The following is an 11,685-nucleotide window of genomic DNA, read 5'->3' as shown; positions in this document are numbered from 1 at the left end:
CTTAAAAGCTGATATGGATGTGATGAATTAATCAGTTTTCTGTAAATAAATGTTTAGGCATAACAATACTGTACCCAGCTTTAGAGCATGACAAGAAATAAATTGTTCAAAGAAATACATAAGGATATATGGGGTGAAAAAAAACATAGAGATGCAGTGATCAACAAAAATAATTCCAGAAATTTACTTTGATACTCTCTGTTTATTTTTATCATATTTGCAAAGTTATGTCAGTCAAAGAAAGCGCCCAGTGGCTGGGGAAAAGGGAACATCACACCCATTTTTGGAAAAGGGGAGAAAGGACACAAAATTCTTGCCTATGCTTTGGAGAGACAAGGATTGGCTGGCTGGCTGGCTGGCTGGCTGGCTGGCTGGCTGGCTGGCTGGCTGGCTGGATGGATGGATGGATGGATGGATGGATGGATGGATGGATGGATGGATGGATGGATGGATGGATGGATGGATGGATGGATGGGTGGATGGGTGGATGGGTGGATGGGTGGATGGCTGGATGGATGGATGGATGGATGGATGGATGGATGGATGGGCTGGATGGATGGATGGATGGCTGGATGGATGGCTGGATGGATGGCTGGCTGGCTGGCTGGATGGTGGCTGGGTGGATGGGTGGATGGGTGGATGTGGCTGGATGGCTGGATGGATGGATGGCTGGATGGATGGATGGCATGGCTGGATGGATGGATGGATGGATGGCTGGATGGATGGCTGGGTGGCTGGGTGGATGGGTGGATGGATGGATGGATGGATGGATGGATGGATGGATGGATGGATGGATGGATGGATGGATGGATGGGCACATCCTGAGAGAGGCAGTTCATGTCTCAATGTCCAAATGGAGGTCAGCAATGAGTGGTGTCCCTGAAGAACCTACACTGGGACCAACACTGTTCAATATCTTCATTAAGGACCACAGAAGAGCCACCAAAATGATCAGAAGACTGCAACCCTTCTCTGGTGATGAGAGAATTGGTGTTTTTCATCCTGGGCACAAGAGGAGTTTGGGAAGAACATGCTCCAGCTTTTCAGTATATTAGAAGGAAAGAAAGATGGAGAAAGATTTTCTTGCAGCCCATGTAGTGGCAGCAAAAGTTGCAGTGATTTGAAAGTGAAAGAGGGTAGATTTAGGCTGGATATAAGGCAGATATTTTTTTGAGTGAGAGTGGTGAGGGCACTGGAAGATGTTAGCCAGAGAAGTCATGGTTTCACCATTTTAGGAAATATTCAAGGCCAGCTTGGATGACCTTGAGCAACACAATCCAGGGAAAGACATGCCCATGGCAAAGTGTTTGGGTTAACTGATCTTTAAAGGTCTCTTCTAACCCAAACCATGCCATGGTTCTAGGATTCTGTGTGGCTTTTTCAGACAGCATATGTCTTTTATAGTACTCAAGCATTGTCTTAATGTTTATTACAAAATTGTGGTAGTGCTCTGTGGTCAGCCAGCCAGCTACATTGAAAACATTTTCTCTAAGTTTCCCAACTTATTAGATATTATATTGAGCATGTGCATGGATGGAATTAGTGATGCTAGCCGAATAAATGTTTGTAAATTACATTGTTTTTTTCAGTCTCTCTGAATTTCCTAGAGCGCTACATGGACAGATTCTAAAAGCTTCAAGATATTATTTTCTGTGCAATTTAATGGTACCTCAAGAGGGGTGAGACAGAAAGCACAAACAAATGGAAGGATAATAATTAAAACCTCTTCTTGTATTGCATGTATACATACACACATATTATATAGAAGTTTATGCACTCATGCATGTACTTTAACTGTAACATTTTCTAAGTAAAATAGATAATTGTGCACCTCAATTTTCAGAAGAAGCTGGTGCTTTCTGCCTTTGAAAATTCCAGTCATGTGTCTGCCATGCAAATATTCACTTTTTCTGGCACGTTTCTCCAGGCATGTACAGGGAAGACCTGAGGGTCTGGTGGCCTTCCCACAGCACATGTCTTCATTGGAATTGAATATTTCTGTGGAAAATTAGGGTGAGTAGAAGAAATGTATTAAGCTGAACAGTTTTTACTGCTTTTGCTACCGCTGCAGAATCTGTTTGCATCAGCATTTTTTAAGGGAGGCCTCACGTGCCAATCTTTGTTTACTTACAGTGCAATTATGGTTTACTCTCACGTTTATGTGAGGAAAGAGCAAAACATTAAACTAATTATGTTATTCATATATTGAAATAATATTGGAACACATTGCTCAGTGATGCTAGAGGGAAGAGGAAGAAGGCAGGAGAATTTTGTAGAGCTGAGAGGGTCACAAACTTGCTTTCAGTAAGGACTTCTTAGCAGCTCTGTTCCTCTGCCTTTTCCTTGATCACACCAGGAACCTGCTCCCTAAACCTGAGTTTTCATTGGGACATTCGTGTTTTAAAAACTCAAACTCAGCATGTATTTGAAATTATTTTTACCTATGATAAGTCTGCAGGGTAGGGGACTCTTTTCCTTTCATATAAGAAAGTGTTGACACAACAGCATGGATGTTTGGGAAGCTCTGACTCACTCCACAGAGGATAATGGGTGGGACTTGGATTGAGATCAGAATTCTTTCATTGGAGAGGGTTTTCACTCAGTTTGCAGTCTGGGACAACATTGTGAAAAGCTGTTGACATCTCCCTGTCTTCCATCAGCCAATTTGCCCCTGGATGAAAGGCAAGCTATCATATTAATGTATTCTCTCCATGTGCTCAGATGAGGTCAAGTCTAGCTTGGCCATAGGAGATATTTATTTATCAATAATTTTTTTGTATTTTGGATGTTTAGACCACTGCTCTCTTGAAAGTAGTGTGGTGTTTCTAAGCTGTCTTCAGGAGGATTTCCCATTCCTTACATGCTGTTTCCCTCCTCTTCCCCTACAGAAATTCCTTTCTGATCCAAGCCCTCTTGTTGATAGCATCCCTCCTTCATTTGCATTTACCTGGGGCAACAGTTCCAGTGGTTTCACTACGTGTAAGTGTGCCTGGCAATTTGAATAATCTCCCTGCACAGCAAACAGCCAGGGACACCCAAACCCTACTTAAGGTTTTGTTAATTAAAAGATTGGGCCTAAGCTGCTCTGAGCAGAATAATGGAGCAGATCCCATCTGCCTCTGCCTCTTTGGTCCATCACCAGTATCTACATGGCTGGAACCACTCAGAGTCAAGAAGTCTGACAGAAATGAGCTTCACCTGCTGTTGCAGGGTTGCAGCCAATTGGCACAGCACTATCAGCTGCTGTTGGGCTCAAAACAACCAGCTCCAACCTGTTCTGGAGGGTTGCTCCCCCACTCCACTGCTGTCAGGTTGTTCTCCTCCTTCCTCTCTCTCAAAAAATGTCTTTTTACCTTCAGTTACCTCTACTGATTTTAGGAGAACCCAGGCTTTTCACTTCTCACAGCTACAGAATAAGTGGCCTGACATCTCTAAATTCAGTTTTGTCTCCACTCTGCTGTTGCAAGTTGCAGGTGAATTCAGAATAGATATGCTGACAAAATGTTGCACTGATAAATGCTTATAACAGAAGAGGCAATAAATACTGGAGGGGGTATATAAAGAGTTGTATACCTGCAAAAATTATTTTAAATATATGAGCAGCCTCCACCTAACCACACAAAGCCAAGAATAAAACTGCCAGGAAAATAGTTTGTGTGCTAAACTGACCTCCACAAGCAACATATTCTGTTTTAGTCAAACAATACATGAAGGAAGGGAAATAAGCTGCATTTTTATTCCATTAACAAAATGAGGAGAAGGGGAGTAGAAGATGCAAAAAGATAATTTCAAGAGGAAACTTAGTAGGGAAGGCTGTGAAAAGGGAACTTTTAAATAGCAGATGAGATGTGATTCCAACCTCCAGAGCAAAAAAAAGGAAAGAGGTTTTGGTTATAGTCTTTGGAAATCGGGGCAGGACAGAAGATTCTGTCAGGTGAAACAATGAATCTTGTGTGAATTAGGAGGGCTGAAAACTGAAGCTGGGAGGACGAAAAGCAATTTTTGATAGGGAAAGAAAAATGTGTTTGCACAGTGAAGAACAATTGAGAACAGATGGGAAGGACACATTACAAAATCGAAATATTTATTTAATTAACGCTCAATATTTATTCATTACTTTCACACCTGACAAGTTGTAACAACTTTCCAATAACTGGAAGTCAAGAACTTCAATAAAAATGTAAAACAGTCTATGCAGAACTGTTTTTTCACACACAGAAACTCCCAAAACCTGTCATGGCATGGGCCTCCGGATTTCTTTTCTCTCTTTGGCACAAGTATCTCTTTGTAGCCATGAACTAGAGAGAGATAAAAACAATATACTGCATAAAAAACCAACAGGTTCTCTAAAATCACACCTAGAGCTGCTGCAACTACTTTGGTTGGCAAACAGAATTCTCATTCAAACAGAAAAACCGTGGTAGTTCATTCTATTTAAAAATTAATTAGAAGAGTGCTTGGACATTCACAGCCTGTTGGGCTGGCATGTTTAAAGAAATTGCAATCCTTGATCTGTGTGTTAACACCTCTAAGCAGAAACAGAGTAAAATAATTATTTATCCCTTGTGTTGGTGTTGTCATATGAAATAAATTTCTTCATACTGTGAAATCAGTGATGTTTCAAACACAAGCTTTCGTAGTTATGTCTGAAAAAATAAATAATTTTGGAGAATATTTCCCTAGAAAAATAAAGACAATTGGGAAGGAAAAACAAACAAATCAAGTCTGACACGTTATGCAATGCAGATTCCTTTGGGTGTCAATAAACATGGACAAGCCAGGGAGGGTTTTATGGATCAGAAGTCTAAAGAACAAAGCACAACGTTGCACCTTGACAAAAAAGTGTCTCATAATGAAGAAACTAAATTGAAAGTTTCCTCCAATGAACCCCAGTAACCAAAGCAAACAAGGGAATAATAATGAGCCTTGGAAATATTACCCATGAAAGAGGATCATGTAGTTTCTTTGATGAAAATTGAAAATCACCCCAAATCAAACAAGCCTCTGCACATCATCACACTGAGTTCTCACATTTTTGGCTGCAGGCACATTTCATATGTAACCTGGTTTGACAAGTTGTACTGGAAGAATGCCAGGGCTAGAAAATCTACCTCTTTCAAACTACACAACTGCTATAAATATTAACTTTTTGCAGTGATTTTTTTTTTCCCCCATTGAAACACTGAATGTTGAGGTCCTTCCTTTCCTGGACCAAGCCTGAGCACTCTTCTCCAAAACTCTTTGTCCCAGAGGAGAACAGAGAATGATGAATGCTAAAACATACATTAAAACCAAACTTGACCTGGGCAGCAAACTCCAAAACTTACTTGGAAGGCTGTGTTTTGAGTTGAGGGCTGTCAGGACAAATTCTGCCTCTGCAATACTTTGTGCAGTCAGCTGAGCTCAGCAGAATTGCACAGGATCTATACAACACAATTGGGTCTATCAGCTTCTGCCATTATCTAACCCCCTTCAGTTTTGGCTGTAATCAGCTTACAATAGATTAAATCCTGTGCCAGCAGATCCACAGAACCTCCAAATTCCTCAGGACAGCCTTTTTATTCCAGGTTATAAATATGTCCTGTGCAGTTGGGGATAAACACCTAATTTCCTAGCAGAGGTTTTCCAAGAAGTTCTAGTTCATGGAACACTTTGATTATTTGAATAATGATAATTATACAAAAGAGCAATGCTGATGAGTGATGGACAGAGCAACACAGGCTGTTAAAGTACACTAACTTTACCTTAATTGCCACCTCTGTTTAAGTGGGAGTGCCATTTTGCTAAGGGTTGGCATGTAGCTAGTATTTTCCCCTTATTTTTTATTCTCAAGATTTTAATCTTGGGCTGCTTCTGATTACCTTTGAAATCACAGGACAAGAGGAAATGGCCTCAGGTTGTGCTAGAGCAGATATAGATTGGATGCCAATAAAAATTTTTTTCACTGAAAGGGTGGTCAAGCATTGAAAGAGGCTGCTCAAGGAAGAAGATTATTGCCTGAAGGGAGTTAGAAGATGTGGATGTGGCACCTGTGGCCATGGTTTAGTGCTGGGCTGGGTTAATGGTTGGATTCACTAATCTTAAAGGTCTTTTCCAACTTAATCAATGTTTTCATTCCCTTATTTAATAGCTGCTGAAGTTTGAAAGGAAGCAAGGAGACCCTCACTAGAAAAGAGACTGTACTGAAGTTGATTTTTCAGTGTTGTGGGTGAGTTCCACAGAGACAAGAGGTCAATAAAATTGAGTAAAAAATCTGTATAAAACATTGATGACTGAGAATGGTAAGATCTCAGACAGACCTCCAGCATCCACAGCTGAAATAAGATTTTTTTATTGCCCATGATTATGTCTCCTCCTTTAGCAGCTTGGTCTCACCATGAAGCCATTAAACAGTTCCCAAACTGTTCCCAAACTTCCCAAACCGTTTATAGGAAGACTGGATACCTCACACAGTCCTCTGCATTCCTGTCATGAAGGTGACACATTAGAGATCAGGTACTTTAACACCTAAATTTTGGATCATTATACCTTTTAGCAGGAAATTAACTTTGTTCTCCAATTGTGGGACTGGGGAGCAGAGTTGTGTCTCAAGTTGCTGTGTCTGCAAGTGAAAACCATGTGAAAAATGCTGTTTTACAGCACACTGCAATTGGGGAAATGAGCATGAAAATTATACTTTACTTACATGTTCAGAGGAAATTCTTCAGAGGTCTATGACTCAAGTCAAATCACGGGTAATTTCATCAAAACTTCTCAGTTTTTTTCAAATCCAGAGAATTTCACATTCTCAATGAATGTGGAAAATTTAAGCGGATTCTGCTTAGATGTTCTAGTACCAGAAATCTTGAAGAAAAAATGCTTTATCTGCTGGAGGAGACTAAGGAAGCAAAACAGCCCAGAAGCAGTTGGGAAAATACAGTGCTTGGATAAAATTGTTTTGAAAGGGAGCTCAGAAAAAAATGAGACTAGAAATCATTCTGCAGTGTCAGCTCCACGGCTTTTCTGTGCCTTCTGCTTAACAATGTTCACTTGTAAAGTAGTGGATGTAGGGTGTGAAAAATGGGGAGTTTTGGAGAAATAGACAATGGTAACTGAATTGCTACCAAAAAATGAAAGGAAAAACAAGGGAGGAAAGAGAAGAGATTCTTTTGGGTTCATACTTTTTTGTGAAGTTGGCAAGACTTGTGGGTGCCTGATGATAATTGCAAGGGGCCCTACGGGCACAAGCTCAAGCCAGGACTTACCCCTGTTAATCACAAAAGATGTAAAAGGACAAACGTGGCACACAATTAAGGCAGGCTATTGGAGAAGAGAAAACAGGTCACACTACAGGAAGATACTCCTTTCCTCTTCATGCCTCTTGGCAAGGCATGGCACCACAGCAGGCAACAGTGAAAGATGCCCTAGAAAGGTTGTAGCAGGTCAGGAGGCACAAAAATTGGGCTGGGTTAAGAAAAGAGGGATGCAGGTGTTAAAAAACCCCATGCCAGAATGAGTATTAATCACAAGACTGATGGTATTCAAACAATTTTGGGAGATTCAAACCAGAGATTCATCTTCTAGGAACAGAGCTGACAGATGTGTCTGAAGGTTGGAGCATTCATAAAACTTAATAAATCATATGGGAAAATGTAGGAAATCTGTCAGAACAAAAAAAAGACTCCCCTGAAATGTCATGGTTAGGTTTTCAGAATTAGCTTTTCAACACATGAACTTGCCTTCAAAGAAGGCCTGAATTTGGAGTACCAAGAGTTGTGAATCCAACCAAAACACCACCTTTGAATTTAGGGATTGTACTGAGGGTTTTTCTCAGAAAGAAAAAATGGATCATGTGTCTTCCCTTAAAGCTGTAATAATCCCATCTCTGAATCAGCTGGCTGGAATCTGCTTCCAGTAAAGTCAGCAATGGAAGCCAAAATATCTAAGGAAAGATGAAGTCAACTACAAATGAACAAAAAACAATGTCCTTAAAAGTAGCAGGGAATGAGGGATTTTTATTTTTCTGGCCAAAAGGCTCTGATTGACACAGAGAAATAAGAATCTGAACCAGGAATGTATCAGAGCTGCCCTGAAGTTATCAGAACCTAGAGGACCCCTCTTCTGGCTGAGATGCCATTGGGAGATAGACGAGACCTTGCAAAGGTTCCCAGACTTGTAAATGGCATTAAAACAGGAGATGCAAATCCTCACAAGAGCTTGTAAGACTGTGAGCACCGCCAAATGTGCACCCAAACTTTCAGCTTAAGTCTTCCAAATTTAAGTCTTCCAAATTTAAGCCTTCCAAAGCTTAAGTCTTCCAAAGCTTAAGTTTTCCAAACAGGCTAAATTTGTCTTGCAGCTAAACATTACTGGTTGGCCTAATCATCAGGAAAGACAACTGGTTTTGTACAGAAAATACATAAAAATAAAAGTACAGAGGTAAAAGGGATCTCAGGAGGAGGAAAATCTTGAAGGGTTGCATCCAAAATCTAAGCCACTGCTCCTACTACATCAAGTCTGAAGAAAAGCTCAAATTACTAAATAGGATGCAACACTGGGAATTGTCTGGAATCACACAAGTTTGCAGATACACAAGGAATTTTGCTGAAATTTAGACTTCAGTATAAGTTCTTAAAACTGCAGTGAAAGAACTCTGGATTTGTGTAACAAGCCAGTTGTGTTCACAGAGGACATCTGGTGTAATTTCATGTTTGGCATCCTCAGTCTGTCTTTACATATACAAGTTCAATATTTATCAAAACTCATTCCACAATTTACTCCACTCCCAGTAAAAGGAAAGGAGAGTTCTCAAATCACTGGTGAGAAATAAAAAAATGGATCTCTAGGTGTAATAATTTAATCAGCATGCAAGACTGGCAGAAAATACAACATTTGCATGTTCTTATTCTGCAGTTCTGAAGCACCATGATCAAATTTTTAAGAGATCAGTTCGAATGGGTTTTAATCTGAGGAGGAAAAAAAATCATCAATCAGTTCAAGAATTAATGACATTTCTATGGAGGAAACATTCAACACTTTGGAGGCTTGGTTTAACCTGTGAAGGAGGTGTTTACACAGGGTTTTGGAAGAAAAGTAAAAGTGCAATGAAGGAAGATGATTCATGGGCGAGAAAGTGTCAAGCCTCCTCTTAGAAGGCAAATCTGGAATAAATTCAGAGTAAAGAGAATTTGGCAATGAGGAGTGCAAAGAAACAAGGCATCTGCAAAGAGGAACTTTAATCTCTATGGGCTCTGGATCAAAATTAGCTGCAGCAATACATTTAGGGGTGGAAGGCATCACAGTGAGTTAATACCAAGGTGTATAAAGTGTCTGTAAGGCACAAAATATCACTAAAAGGATGAAAATATGAAGTGAAGAGAAGGTGACTCGAAAAGGGCAGGTCCCAATGCTAAATAAATCATGCAAAGGTGCGTGCAAAACTCAGATTAGCAGCAAGCCAGCAGGAATTTACCCCCTTTGAGAGGTGATTGAGCTATTTTGATAGCATTACTCCCAAAGAGGTGTAAAGATTTAAAAAATCTGGCTGCCAAGTCAGAACGTCCTAAATAGAGTTTATTTAGATGTCTTGGAGCAGAATATGTTTTCCTATGCCTGTTAGCACAATACAGAGGATTAACCCAATTACAGCTCTTCTCACCTTTTTGCCCACAGGCAAGGGCAATGAGAGAACATATGAAAGATTACTTAATATGAAAAAACCCAGAGTGTCTCCTTTTTCAGTTCCACCTGAGTCCATTGTGCCTGTATCACATTTATATCCACAAGGTGATATCTTGAGCCTTATCTCTGTAAATTATTATAAAATTCACACATAAACCTACTATATTCTGGGGCTGCTCTTGCTCTCTGCTGACCCAGGCTGGCTGAGCTGGAGGGCTAATGCAAGAAAAAAACACCTTCTATCAGCTTTTTATGAAATTTATAACCAGAGAAAATTGTCTTTACCAGATAAAGTGATACAGCTCAAACTATGAGTTGAGATTATGAAACCACTAAAGGCAAAAATACAGAGAAAAAAAAACCAACATGGCAACAGAGAAAATAGGAAAAATATATAAATAAACAATGCAGATGGACGTGTGTCCTGCACAGAGGCAGAGAAAAGCTCATTAAATGGAAGGAGGCATCTGGCCATCTGGGCATGGATGGATTAAATGGTCTGGAAAGGAAGAATCCAGATCTGATGTACAAGTCCTGAGAGAAACTTTTGTCCATTACTCCCTTCATGATGGGCAAAGATTCTATTTGGACTTGGCATTTTCACCACTGGTGGACTTGGCATTTTCACCACTCCCTCTACAGCAGTGTCACCAGTGGTTTGCTAAGGACTAGGTCTTGGCAGATTGTCGAGTTTGCTTTGAGGTATGACTTGGAAAGAAAGTGAAATTGTCACTCATGGCAAGTTCTACTAATGCCACACAAGTGTTTTTCTTTTCTTGGCCCCTGGGCTTTCAGAGAAGGGAAAGTGAGGATGAACAAAATAAAATCAATTTGAACTCTGACTATAATTAAAGATTACAGATTAATGTTGACAAACTCATCCCTTGAATTATTTCAGAAGAGTTACCAGGTCAAAACAGTAATAGTCTCTGTATCACACCCTATCTTATCAGGGATTAATGTGCTTTCAAAGAAAAGCTCACAAAAGCCTCCTTTCATCCTGAGATTTTCTTCCTAATCAGTTTTAATCAGATGAACTTTCATAATAAGTGCCCTTAGTAGTTAGACATTTCCCCAAACAACATGGGGTCATTTGGCCTAATGTAGTGTTTCCCTGGGTATATGAAAGAAAAAGGAAGCTTGCCACAGCAAAACCAGAATTTTACTTAGTAATTCAGAGGAAAGTTTTGTTCTGTGACAGTAAAAAGATGGTCTGGATAGCACCAGAAGAAAATGACTCATGTTTAAGATAAAAGTCATTTGGTGCTTTCAGCATTCTTTCAGAATAGAGTTTGAAAGTTTATTTGTGGCCTAGGTAGGTCTTAAGGAACGAGCTGTAAATGTAAGTGTGGCCCCACAAGATAAATGCAAAGCACCAACAGGAGCTTTTACATAGCATTCAGCCCGGGATTCCTGTGACCCACAAATGAGCATGATTAAGAGAGAAACACACACCCAGTGTGACCCATTAAAGGTGGATTTCAGGAGCCTTGTGTGAGAGCAGGCAGAGCCCTCCCAGACTCTCCTCTGCATGCCATAAAATGCAGCTACAAGGGAGCCTTGCTCTGGAAATTATGGAGAGACACCAACTTTATGTGAATCCAGAAAAGGTAAACCCTTGAAAACACAATTTGAAGGAACAAGATGGTTAATCCAGGTGAAGAATGTGCAGTGTCCAGCCAGATGCCTCTGTATCAAGAGATGCAGATGGTTATGTACCAACCCTGTGGGGTTAAAATCCCTTTGTCTCTGCTGCATAACAGACATGGTGTTAGGGAGAGTGGCAGGCAACTCCAAGCCCTGGGGAGAGTCATTCCATCTCTTCCCATTCTGACATGCTCCTGAGTATTGCTCACATCTAATTTCACAGGAAGTGGTTGGACAGAGGATGTGTCATTCCAGATGTATTTGCACACGAGTAACTGAATCTTGTGACCTTGACTGGCATCCTTAGAAATACTAAAAATAAATAAGCCCACATGTATTGCAAGAACAGAGTTTTTTTACCCAAGACACTTTTTTTTT

Source organism: Serinus canaria, chromosome Z, assembly GCF_022539315.1.
Source record: "Serinus canaria isolate serCan28SL12 chromosome Z, serCan2020, whole genome shotgun sequence".
In the NCBI taxonomy this organism is placed as follows: Eukaryota; Metazoa; Chordata; class Aves; order Passeriformes; family Fringillidae; genus Serinus; species Serinus canaria.
This window is presented reverse-complemented; position numbering follows the sequence as displayed.